At 36.4% G+C, this 12,341-nt stretch overlaps 1 long non-coding RNA gene across 1 annotated transcript in view; it reads left to right on the plus strand.

Annotated features, from left to right (window-relative positions):
- Positions 1-1,601: 1,601 nt before the first annotated feature.
- Positions 1,602-12,341, plus strand: part of LOC307184135 — a 179,004-nt gene continuing 168,264 nt past the window's right edge. The window contains exons 1-2 of the long non-coding RNA XR_013827664.1: positions 1,602-1,959; positions 6,278-6,341. This is a non-coding gene — a long non-coding RNA (uncharacterized lncRNA). The remainder of the gene's footprint in view (positions 1,960-6,277; positions 6,342-12,341) is intronic.

The following is a 12,341-nucleotide window of genomic DNA, read 5'->3' on the forward strand; positions in this document are numbered from 1 at the left end:
TCACAACACACATACACGTAGACACATTTTAAATGAATGCATAGAACGATATTCAACAGCATTTTATAGAGCTAACTGAAGACTATTTTCTATTTTTGGAAATTCCGACACTCTACATAATCTTGTAAAATGGTTTCTGATTCTTTATTCATTCAGTCCAAGCCCTGAGCTTTGGGAAAACCAGAATTTCTTGGTTAGTTCTCCAAAGAGTAGCAAAAGGAAGGTACAAATCAGATATGCGGGCAGTTAATTAATTTATACGACTACCTCATCTTGCTCAATAGCCCCCATTTCCATTCAGTAGCAAACACTAAACCACCTCCACCACAAAATAGCCCATTCAAGATGACTCATTCTTTTTTGTTTTAAAATATGTTTTATTGGGGGGAGGGTGCTTAGTCTTTCAGGAGACCTTTCCCTTTCTCCCTGTGAGGTTTCTTGACACAAAGTGATGATCAGGTAACACTGTAATGATAAGAGGGGAAGTGTCTAGACCTCATGTAGGCCTCATTGACTTTGGATTGGGGTGTAGCAGTTGGGTGTGTGTTTGAATGGCTAAACCCCTAAGACTCAGTGCATTTTCCATCAGCTCTCCAGCTGCTTTCCACCCCATTTCTTTTCTCCCCAAACCTCTGGAAGGCAAATCATTTCTTAATTCTTAGCTACCTGCCAAATTCCCCATCATTCCGCAACCCCACCACATACCACCACCCCATCCACATGGCAGCAGAGGTGTGAGTGCCACCTCTGCCTAAACATGTCACGTATCATGTCTGCTCTACTGTGGCCAATCCAATGGCTTCAGATCTACTCTGAGGCATTTTTCTAGCTATAGCTTGAAATGGAAAAGAGGTATATGTTCTTGCTGCTTTTCGCTTCTTGCTATCTCATTCCCTCTCCCTCCATCTTTGGTCCAGGAGCATCTGGCTCCATCTCAGGGACCCAGGCAGAGTTACCCTAATTTCATCTCCTCCAGCATTCTCAAAGTCTTCTGTACAGTGGAAAGTTTTCTTCTTCCTGTATGTCAAAGACAACTGAAAATAGTCTTCAGTTAACTCTATAAAAATGGATATCCCTGATATCCTTTCTTCTCTGTGTACTGAGACTGAGGGCAAAAGAAATCCAGGCTCTGACACCCTTGTTTTGCTCTTGGAATGTAAAAAGAAGATTTTGGAATTTAGAACACATATTCCTCCCAGCAAAGCTTGGTTCTCAAGACTATCATCTAGCTGTGAACTCAGGGATAATTTAATTTTGAAGCTCAAAGTTGAATAATGACTTACTTGTTCTAGGAAATATCCAACAACCTCCTGAAGTAATGACTCTTACTCATTTAATGGGTGGGGAGTCATAGAGAAGTGGATTTATAATGAATGAAAAATACACTGGTTTCAAAACTATTATCCCTTTAAAAATGTTATTTCAAACAGTGTCTTAAAATAGACTCTTATTCACATATCCTTTGATGAGTAACGCAAATAAAGCAAAGTATGTGAGGCTAGTGATACTTAAGTTTATAGGGTTACACAACATATAAATGTTCTGAATAAGAGAGGCAAAATTATATTCCTTTCTGCTAATCTTGGCTGTTATTGCTAAAAAGTGTAATATACCAATTCATTCAAGTTTAGCCTTGAAAAATTAAAAGAACATCATTTTTTGTGAACCCTACCTTTACCCACAGTTATAATGGTGACTCTCTATTTGTGGTCAGACTAAGAGTTTTAAGCAAAAAATAAGAGGGCACAAATTCTAAAATTTCTTTCTCTCTAGTATATATATATATATCTGCATTAGTACTTTGATGTTCATCTACCCCAGAAATGGGTGTTGTTTAAACCACATTTGCAGACACTTAGGCACTCCCCTATTTATTTCAGCCTGACTCACTGCTTCTGGAGTGACGAATGAGGAAGTCAGAATTGGTCTGCTTCACAGCTGCTGTGTGGATGAAGTCAGGTAATATATGAGAGGGGCTATGCTTCAGTGGATGCCTACAGCTTGGTGAGGCACATAAAGAGTTGACAGGGAGCTCACATTTACTGAGTGCCTCCTATCTGCCAAATGCTTTCAGAGAAGAGAAAGATTTCACATATCTTTAAAGACCAAGAATCTTTTTACCTGGAAGTTGAAAATGTAAATGGAATGGAAGGAGACAGCTATCATTAATTGAGGATCTACTGTACAGGTGCTATGCGTACATTATCTTATTTAATAATCAAAGCAATCCCATACAACAATCTCATTTTTCTGATGAGAAAACAGACCCATAGGAGTTAATAGACTTTCTTAGGACCACATTGGTGGTAACTGACAGAGACTGGGAGTGGAACCTGTATCCATTTGGTTTTAAATCTCAGGCTTTTTAACTGCACCAAAATGAGTCTAAACATGCATTTGCTGTTTCTCACCTTGGCTGTGTTGGGATTTTTTTCCTAAGAGGTCAGTTAATCAAGATGATCCCATAGTTCAAGGAGACACCAAGATGGTTTGCTGACAGAACATGTGGAGACTACTGAGAATAGGAATTCAATATCCCTTAATAAAGTCCTGGGAAATTACTACTAATAACTAACTGGGAAATCTTAGAAGCTTTAACATAAGTGTAAGGATTTGCTTTTTTTCTCTAGATTATCATGGTACATCTGATAATTTTTGTTATTTTACGGAGTACAATATCTAGTTTATGCTCACTGATAGCCATACTCAGAACTTATTATGCCTGGACCATTATTCAGCATAAACCTGGTTTTTGGGTGGCTCGGCCGTGCAGAAACTATGGATATGCCTTAAATATACTAAAGGAGATGATTATTTCCACATTTCAATATTGTTTTCAACTTCTAATAGGTTATAAATTATATTTATAATATATTAATTCAATAAACAATTAATTCATAAATGGTATATTATCTAATTAGAGCAGAGAGATGCCACATACCTTGGGAGGTGTGTAGGATTTGAGTCTTGCCCATAAGTCTTTTGTGGACTAATTTACAGATGTAAACTTCCAAGTGCTTAAAAGAAGATTTTTCCTCTTCATCATTTTTCATTTAGTTTGGAGATGGTGTATTTAGGCAGATAAACATCATTTCAGAAGATGAGGGGAGCAAGAATAGTAGGTAGAGGAAAAAAATGAGAAGAGTAGAGGAAGAAGGAAAACACCTCACAATCAGTCCTACCTTAGACTGAGGAAAAACACTTTATATGGAAGCAATGTTATCATACTTACCTCCATCTTCCCTTGCCCCATAAAATATAAAAAGAGAGAGAGAGAGAAATCCAGAAAAAATTATAACACACTCAACTTTACCTTTCAGAAAGACTATTTTAGAATAGTTGATTACACCTGTAGTTTGGTAATTTTCCCCTGAGCTGTTTGCTTTAGCAGGCCCTAAAAGGTACTGTAGTATGTTTCCCTTTGTAAACTTCTACGTCTGAGGTGGCATCTGGAAGAGGAGAATTACACTTCAGGTTTATAACCTTACTGTGCAGCTTTTCTGGAAAGTTACTTAGCTTTATTTACATCTGCCTTCTAAACACTCAAGCAGTAATAAACCAGATGGAATCAATAATTTATATCTCCAGGGGAGTATGACAAGAAGCAAAAGCAGTAGAAATGATTGACTATTTTACAGAGATTATCTGATTTTAACATGTATCAGATACCCATATTTTGATTGAATTTAACAGATTCTGTATTTGCTTTCAATTGCATATTACTGAGGACCAGTACAATGTGATAGAAAGGAAAGGAGGGAGGGAGGAAGGAAGAAAGGAAGAAAAGAAGGAAAAAAGGAGGGAAGGAAGAAATGAATCAGAAAAACTTAATTGAATGTATTTCTCGCTCATGCTGAGTCCTTTCCTTGCCAGGAAATTTTCCAGTCCTTATGACTTAATTTCTTTGACCTATTCACTATAACAGCCAGATAAAATAACATGATTGCCCACCGTGTAAGAAAATAAATACGGCCATTTAACTTCTCCATGTTGTTCTCTATATAATCAATTTTATTCATAAACATACCTACAATTGAGCTATTTAGAAAGGTAGTTATAGATGTGTTATGATCAGTGCTGGAAAACTAGTTCCTGCTTTGTGGAGAGTAAAAATTCCCTGCTCTTCTAATGCAGACTCACTGTTTCCCTTTTTTGTTTTTTTCATTTCTATGCTTCACTCTCAAACCCTTAACTGACATTTCACTGACCATAAATAGATTCATCTCAGCAGAAGGAGAGACGATGTCTCCAACTACTGGTCTCTTTTTCATATGGAAATTCTGTTTCTGCTATTGTGCCCCCAGGTACAACTCATGGGGAATCGTTCTTCCATGTTCAGTTATACTACAAATTTAATTCCTGGATTTACACTGTTTTTTACCAAGAATCAGGGCATCATTCTTTGGATCTAGCTATTTTATTTTAGATTATTTCCTTTTCACCTACCCTTAATAAAAGTTATCACATCAACAGAGAATACACTTGAAAATAATATTAAATTGTTTTTCCTTTTCCCGTCTAAATGGTTTTCTTAAAGGGAAACAGCTCCAAGACTATGTAATAGTGCTAAAAACAAACAGCTGAATTTTCAGCAGCTCTGTTTTCACATTTGTGCTTTGCTCACCCCCACTCTACTGATCCTTACCCCTTCCTTAATGAAAACTCCAACCTCTCTTCTTTAAGTTGATCTCATGTTGTCAAGGTCTCAGCTCCATTTTAGGATGATGGATCATGAAGTAAACTGAGTTCCCATTGACTGAATAATGTCTCTAGAGCTCTAAGTCATTGGCCTTGATCAGAAGTCATTTGAGGTTCATTGAGGTATATCACAAACAATAATCAGTAAATTCAAAAGAAGACAGAAACAGAGAGGGAAAGGAACAAAGAAAAAATGGGACAAATAAAAAGCAAGGAGCAAGATGATAGACTTAAACTCATAGTGAGATGCCACTGCACACCCACTTGAATGGTTAACATTAAAAAGACTAACAATACCAAGTTTTGGCAAGGATAGTGGATAAATGAAACTCTCATGTGTAGCTAGTGGAAGTGAAAAATGATACAGCCACTTGGAGAAGTTTGACAGTTTATTAAAATCTCAAACATATGATGGGTACAATATGGACATATCTTGAAAGTATTATGCTAAGTGAAAGAAACCATACATAAAGACCACATGCTATATGATTCCATTTATATGAACTTTTAGAAAAGGCAAAATTATAGTGAAAGAAAGATCAGTGCTTGTCACTGGTTTGGGTGAGGGGAGTGGATTAACCATAAAAGGGCATGAAGGATCTTTTAGGGATGATGGAAATATTCCATATCTTGATTGTAATGGCATTTACCACTGTATATATTTATCAAAACTCACTGCAGTGTACACTTAAAATTGTACACTATTACATGTAAATTACACCTCAATAAAGCTGACACAAAATAGTTGAGTGTATTGTACTGATCAAACAGGATTTTCTAAAGGACAATCTATTATGACAAAGGAAGAAACGGTATTAGGAAGGAGGGGAGAGACAGAGAGTAAGGTATGATATATAGTCAGGACAGTGGAATGCTTTGCTTTATTGCAGTCATCAAATTCTGGTCATATAAAAACACAGTAGGAGGTTAGTGAAGTAGAATTCAGCCCTGTCAATAAAGACTGAATCTTCAAATGTACCACTCCTGTACATTTGATAATGAGATTAAAATGAGAAACTACTTGTAAGCAGTATAAATGGTAATGAAAGGCAGAACTAAATGTGGTTCCATCAGTTCCTTTTGAAAGATTTGGGGAGGAGTTTTTGTTCTGAGATTTTTTTTTTTAATTTGTTTATTATTGACATACAAAAAGCTGTACATATTGAATATTTACAACTTGATGAGTTTGGAGATAAGTGTACATCCATAAAACTATCACCACAATCAATGCCATAGACGTATCCATCATATTCAAAAGTTTCCTCCCACCCTATTTATTTATTTATTTATTTATTTATTTAATTGTGTTAAAACACCTAACATAAGATCTGCCCTCTTAGCAAATTTTTAAGTACTATATGGTGGGGAGTTTGAGAGGCCTTTGTATAAGAAACAAAGTGGTAAGCCCAGGAGGGAAAGGATTTAAGTTTTATAAAAAAGAGTGGATTTAACACTAAAGCCAATCAAGAGACACTTTTGAGGGCTGTAGCATTGCTTTGGCCCATTGGCTTTGTTTAGCTAAAGTCTATGTAAGTAATACGTTGTTTCATTTCTGCATTGTTTCCTCTGTTCCACTCAGTGTATTCTTCATGGAAGAGCATTGAACTGGAGAATGGTAGAAGCTCAGCATGCTGAAGCCCCAGGTAAGTTTGCCCAGAATTGGAACAACTCTTGATGTTTCCGGTTTAGTTTGCTGTCCTTTCCTTACTACCTTAGAGGACTAGTATTGCCCAGAACAAGAATAGAAGCTGTCTCCTTTCTTGGCCTTTGGCAGTTTTCTCTTTCCAGAGACTTGATAGGATAATTCACTAATCTTCAGAATATTGCAAATGACGTATTTGTAGGAGAGTTAGATTGAATCCATCCTAATTTCAGGAACAGCTTCTTTTTCACAGTTGAAAGCTACTCAATTGTCAAGTTGAATGAGAGGGTTATTTTTAGTAGACTTTATTTTTTAGAGCAGTCTTAGGGTCACAGTAAAATTGAGCAGAAGGTCCAGAGATATTTCATACACCCCCCACATAAACACAGCTTTCCCCCTGATCAACATCCCCCACCAGAGTGGTACATTTGTTACAAGTTGAAGAACCTACATTGACACATCATTATCACCCAGTCCATTGTTTACATTAGGGTTCACTGTTGATATTGTATATTCTATGGGTTTGGAAAAACTTCTAATTACATATATCCACCATAATAGTGTCATACCAAGTATTTTCCCTGCCCTAAAATTCCTCTGTGCACCACCTATTCATCCCTCCCTCCCCAGTAACCCCGGCAATCACTGATCTTTTTACTGGCTGCACAGTTTTAACTTTTCCATGATGTCATATACAGTTGACCCTTGAACAACCCAAGTTTGAACTGCACAAGTCCACCTAAACATGGATTTTTTTCAATAAATACATACTACAGTACTACACAGTCCAAGGTTGATTGAATCCGTGGGTGCAAAACCATGGATAGGGAGGGCTGACTGTAAAGTTATACACAGATTTCACACTGCATATAGCCTTTTCAAATTAGCTTCTTTCATTTAGTAACATTCATTCAAGGTTCCTGTCTTTTTATGGCATAGCTCACTTCTTTTTAATGCTGAATAATATTCCATTATCTGGATGTACCATAGTTTACTTATCCATTCACCTACTGAAGGACATCTGGGTTGCCTTCCAAGTTTTGGCAATTATGAGTAAAGCTTCTATAAATATCCATGTGTAAGTTTTTGTGTAGACATTAATCTTCAGCTCCTTTAGATAAACACCAAGAAACATGGTTGTTGGATCCTATGGTAAGAGTATGTTCAGCTTTGTAAGAAACTGCCAAACTCTCCTCCAAAATGGCTGTACAATTTTGCATTCTCACTAGCAATGAATGAGAGTTTCTGTTGCACCACATCCTTGCCAGCATTTGATGTTTCAGTGTTCTGGATTTTAGCCATTCTAAAAGGTATGTAGTGGTATCTCATTGTTGTTTTTTGTTTTTTTTTTTCATGTTGTTTTAATTTTGTATTTCCCCAATAGCATATGATGTTGAGAATCTTTTCATATGTTTATTTGCCACCTGTATATCATCTTTGGTGAGGTTTCTGTTAAGGTCTTTGACCCATTTTTTAATCAGGTTGTTTGTTTTCATATTGTTGAGTTTTAATATTTCTTTGTATATTTTAAATACATTATTTTTTGAACATGCACATTTCTTTAGTTGCTGTCTCTCTGATGTTAACTATGTGGCACTGTTGGAAGTAACTCAGTGAAGACAACAGGTTAGGAATAAATCATTAGATTTTTTTCTCTCTAATGGGACTTAAAGGACTTTGGTGAATTGGTAAACGGTGAAAAGATGATATTGTAAGGTGACATGACTATATGCAAAATTTTGTGACAAATTTTAAGCATTATTAAAACTAAATCTCCAGGACAGTTTAACCAAAATGATTAGATTTTTATCTAAGGGAGATACTGTGTGTTGATCCTTCAGGCTTCAGAAAATAAACTCAGTACTCCTCAATCATAAAGCTCCTGTATTTATATTTATATCTATCATGAATTGTGAAGATTAAATATTTAGTAAGTGTTATTTGAATAAGTTCTTTGCCTTATGCTGTGGTTAAGTATAGCCAAAATCAAAGCCAAAAAAATAATAATAATTTGGTGAATTAGTGATTGTACTGAAAGATAAATTAACTATTTTTTTTAATATTTCTAAATGGAAAGGCCAAAGTTTTTAAAGTAGACATTACCTATCTATCCTGTTTATCATAAATCAGTGACTTTATCTGATCTTTGTTAAATTTGCTAAACAGAGTTGTGACTTCTCTGTAAAACAAGGACACCATGTTTTTATCAGTGTTTGAGAGAATATATTGCTTCATGAAATTTAAGCAGGGGGGGTGACTGCAACGTCTGATGAAATGCCTGCTACTATGGAGTTTGTGATTATGATTTCACTCCCTACCTCTTCACTCTACCCATAAGATAGCACAACACAGTGGTGAGTGCCTGTGGGATGCTAAACAGGAAGGTTCACTCCAGAAAGTCTCACTCATTCGCTTCCAATATGCAGCTTCTTGAGTGTTCAGGGTAGGTGGGAAAAAAAGAGTTGGCTAATACATAGGAGGAAAATGATTGCTTCTCTTTGACTATAGGCTAAAGGTTCCAGAGTTCTTCCATGTTAACTCTCTAGCCTTAATATGACTGGATGTATTGTGAATTTCCTGGATATTGTTTGAGGACTTCAGAATATAGGCTACAGATCTTCTCATCACCTGACCACTCAGCTTTCTAGTCCTATACATAGTGTGACTGGTCCTTTTAATTTCTTTGCCTGAAAAGCTTAGCACTATAGAAGTCAGTGGGGACACCTTCATATTTTGAAATCGTCAACCTAATTCAAGACTTCACACCAGTGGCAGTTTGATCTATGAACTAAAAAGCTGCAAAGAGTATGTCTCTTGAGAGCCTTCTGTGATCCTCTCAGCCAATCAATGGCCCTGGATCTGCCATATGTAATCTAGGTTCCCTGATGCCAATTATTTTACCTCTCAGATTCAATTTTATAATTGTATCAAGTAGATACTATGCTTCATTTTCTCCTTCTGAGTGTACTGAGTATCTTCATTGTTCAAATTCTCTCTTCTATCTCATTAGAAGTGGGTCTTGGGCTGACTCCAGACCAATTACTGGCCAATCAAGTGAAATTTCCATGGCTAACATGGACCAATTTTGATTCATCCTCATGAACTGTGGGTGGGGACTCCCTCCCCCTGAGACCACTTGTTAATTAGGGGTCTGTTTATAGGAAAGAAGGGTGTCCCACTGAGTAAGCAACAAGCTGATTCTGCCATTGGTATATCTTACAAAATGTTTATTTCTTGGACTGGCTGTGGAGAGATTTAATAAAAAGATAAATGACCCAAAATGAGAAGGCAGGAAATGCAGCAAAATAACCAAGAACATAAGTCCTATGTAGAAGATATTGTAATAAATTATGTGTTTAAATTTTGCTAACTTAAATATATATTTATAGAGTGAAATTCCTATATAGACTAGTTATTGTGTTCCTGCTTTCCTGGTCAGGAGTTCTATATGGCTGATGAATTGGTGTCAAGCAAGAAAACTAGAAAGAAAAGGCAAAATCTCTCATCTCAAATTCTTCACCTCTGTACTCAACTCTGAACTCCTAGGTGGAATTGATGAGGTTCCATGGTGGCGGGTGTGGGGGGGGGGGGTTCTCCTATTTAATGTATCTCTAACTTTTTTTTTTTAAACCTCTTCCTCAAAGAAAATCAGAGAGGAAGTTATCTTGTTAGTTTCACCAACATGACTGTGACTGAGAAATCAGCAAATGCACACAGGCACCATCTTGCCTCTTGCCTTTCTCTAAGGCAAGTATTTATGCTAGACAGACATGTGGGATTGACATCTAATGATAATAGGCACACCCATTTCATGAAACAGCCTAAAAGACTTCAAAAAATAAAGTGAAGTCTGATTAGTTGTAGTGGAGGGCCACTTTTCTTCTTTAAAGTGGTCTGAGTAATCAGAGATGCTGCATCCACTACCAATTATGAAATAGAATGACATCACCAAAAAGTCCTTACTTTGGTGGAGAAAATAGTCTTAGATTTAGTCAACTCTTTACTCTTTGTGTCTACCTCCTCTTCATATTAACATTTATCAGTCTACAGGAAGCCAGAGTTTTGTAGCATGGACATAATTCTTTCAGACTAAAATTAATTTTATGAGCAAACAATATGTAAGAGATCTCTGAAATTTTTTTAACTATTTTAAAATGATTTTAGATTTATATATGTTTATATTTTGAATGTTATATTTTAACCCAGCATCAAGCACTTTGACTAGCATTACAGAAGGTGAGGAAAAAACAAAGCCTGCCACAGAAACTATACCAGGACCATAAATTGGGGAAAATATTGGTGTTTAAATTTTGATAATTGTGGATAAATGTTAAATTTGGGTGCTCCTGTTTAATGTTTATAACCATTGTACCACTTTCTTATTTACATAAACTAATGAGTAACTCAGAAGGTATGATTTTAGTTATGGTTGCAGTATTGGTGTTTATAGTGAAAAGACAAGGAGTTGGCCTAGATAAGTGGTTCTCAAACTTTGGTGTACATTATTAGTATCATTTAGAGGACTTGTTAAAACACAAATTGTTGCCAACCCCACCCACCCCCCGATTGATCCAGTAAGTCTAGACTGGGACATGAGAATTTGCATTTTGACAAGTTTCCAGATGATGCTAATGCTTCTGGGCCAGGATCCATAGTTTGGGAACCATAGCTTAAAGTAAAGAGTGGCATGATTGCCTGACAACAAAGAAAAATGTGGCCCAGATTTTAAGTTTGTTCTTTCCCTGCTCATTTATATGTCAGGTTATTCTGAGTTTCTTGAGGCCAGAACCACTATATTACTCCCTGTTTTTCACCAGTGTCTACTAGAATGCCTGGCACATAATAAATAGTAAATAAATAAATAGTATATATTTACTAGATAACTACCCTCATTGGCACCTTCTGTTGGCTCCATTGATGCCTGATTAGAATTCTCTAGATGTTTCTATTTAAAGCAATGCCACCAACACAAAATTCTTCAAGTTCCAATTCAAAAGAATGTCCCAGAGATCTTGTCTTTGGTTCCACTTTATGTTTTCTCCAGTTTGGGGATGAGCAATCATTATTGTGTTTGAAGAAAAACAAAATTCAACTGTTAAGAAATTGTTTGAAAAGAAAAAAAAGAAATTGTTTGAGTGTACATAAAAATAATAATCTTAGCTCCAAAAAGCAATGGTACTTGAATATCCAGACTATTTCATAAGGTATAATAAAAAGTGATAATCTCTATCATCAAAAAGAACACAAATAACAAATTTTGGTGAGCATGTTGAGAAAAGGGAGCCCTCCTACACTGTTGGTGGGAATGTATATTGGGGCAGTCACTATGGAAAACAATATGGAGTTTTCTCAAAAAACGAAAAATAGGACCCAGCAATTCCACTCCTGGATATATGTCCAAAAAAAGAAACCAAAACCACTAATTCGAAAAGAGGCATGCACCCCAATGTTCATAGCAGCATTATTTACAATTGCCAAGATAGGGAAGCAACCTAAGTGTCCATCAACAGATGAATAGATAAAGAAGTTGTGGAATATATATATATATTTTTTTTTTTCAATGGAATACTAATCACCATAAAAAAGAATGAGGGACTTCCCTCGTGGCTGGGACTTCCCTGGTGGTCCAGTGGCTAAGACTCTGCGCTCCCAATGCAGGGGGCCGGGCATGGGTTCGATCCCTGGTCAGGGAACTAGATCCCGCATGCCGCAACTAGGACCAGATGCAGCCAAATTAAAAAAAAAAAAAAAATGAAATTTTGCCATTTGCAGCAACATGGATGGACTTGGAGGGCATTATGCTAAGTGAGATAAGTCAGACAGAGAAAGACAAATACTGTATGCTATCACTTATATATGGAATTTTAAAAATGCAACAAACTAGTGAGTATAACAAAAAAGAAGCAGACTCACAGATACATGGAACAAACTAGTGTTTACCAGTGGGGAGAGGCAGGGAGGGGCAATATAGGGGTTGGGGAGTGGGAGATACAAACTGTTG

This window comes from Stenella coeruleoalba (genome assembly GCF_951394435.1).
Source record: "Stenella coeruleoalba genome assembly, chromosome: 3".
NCBI classification, from domain to species: domain Eukaryota; kingdom Metazoa; phylum Chordata; class Mammalia; order Artiodactyla; family Delphinidae; genus Stenella; species Stenella coeruleoalba.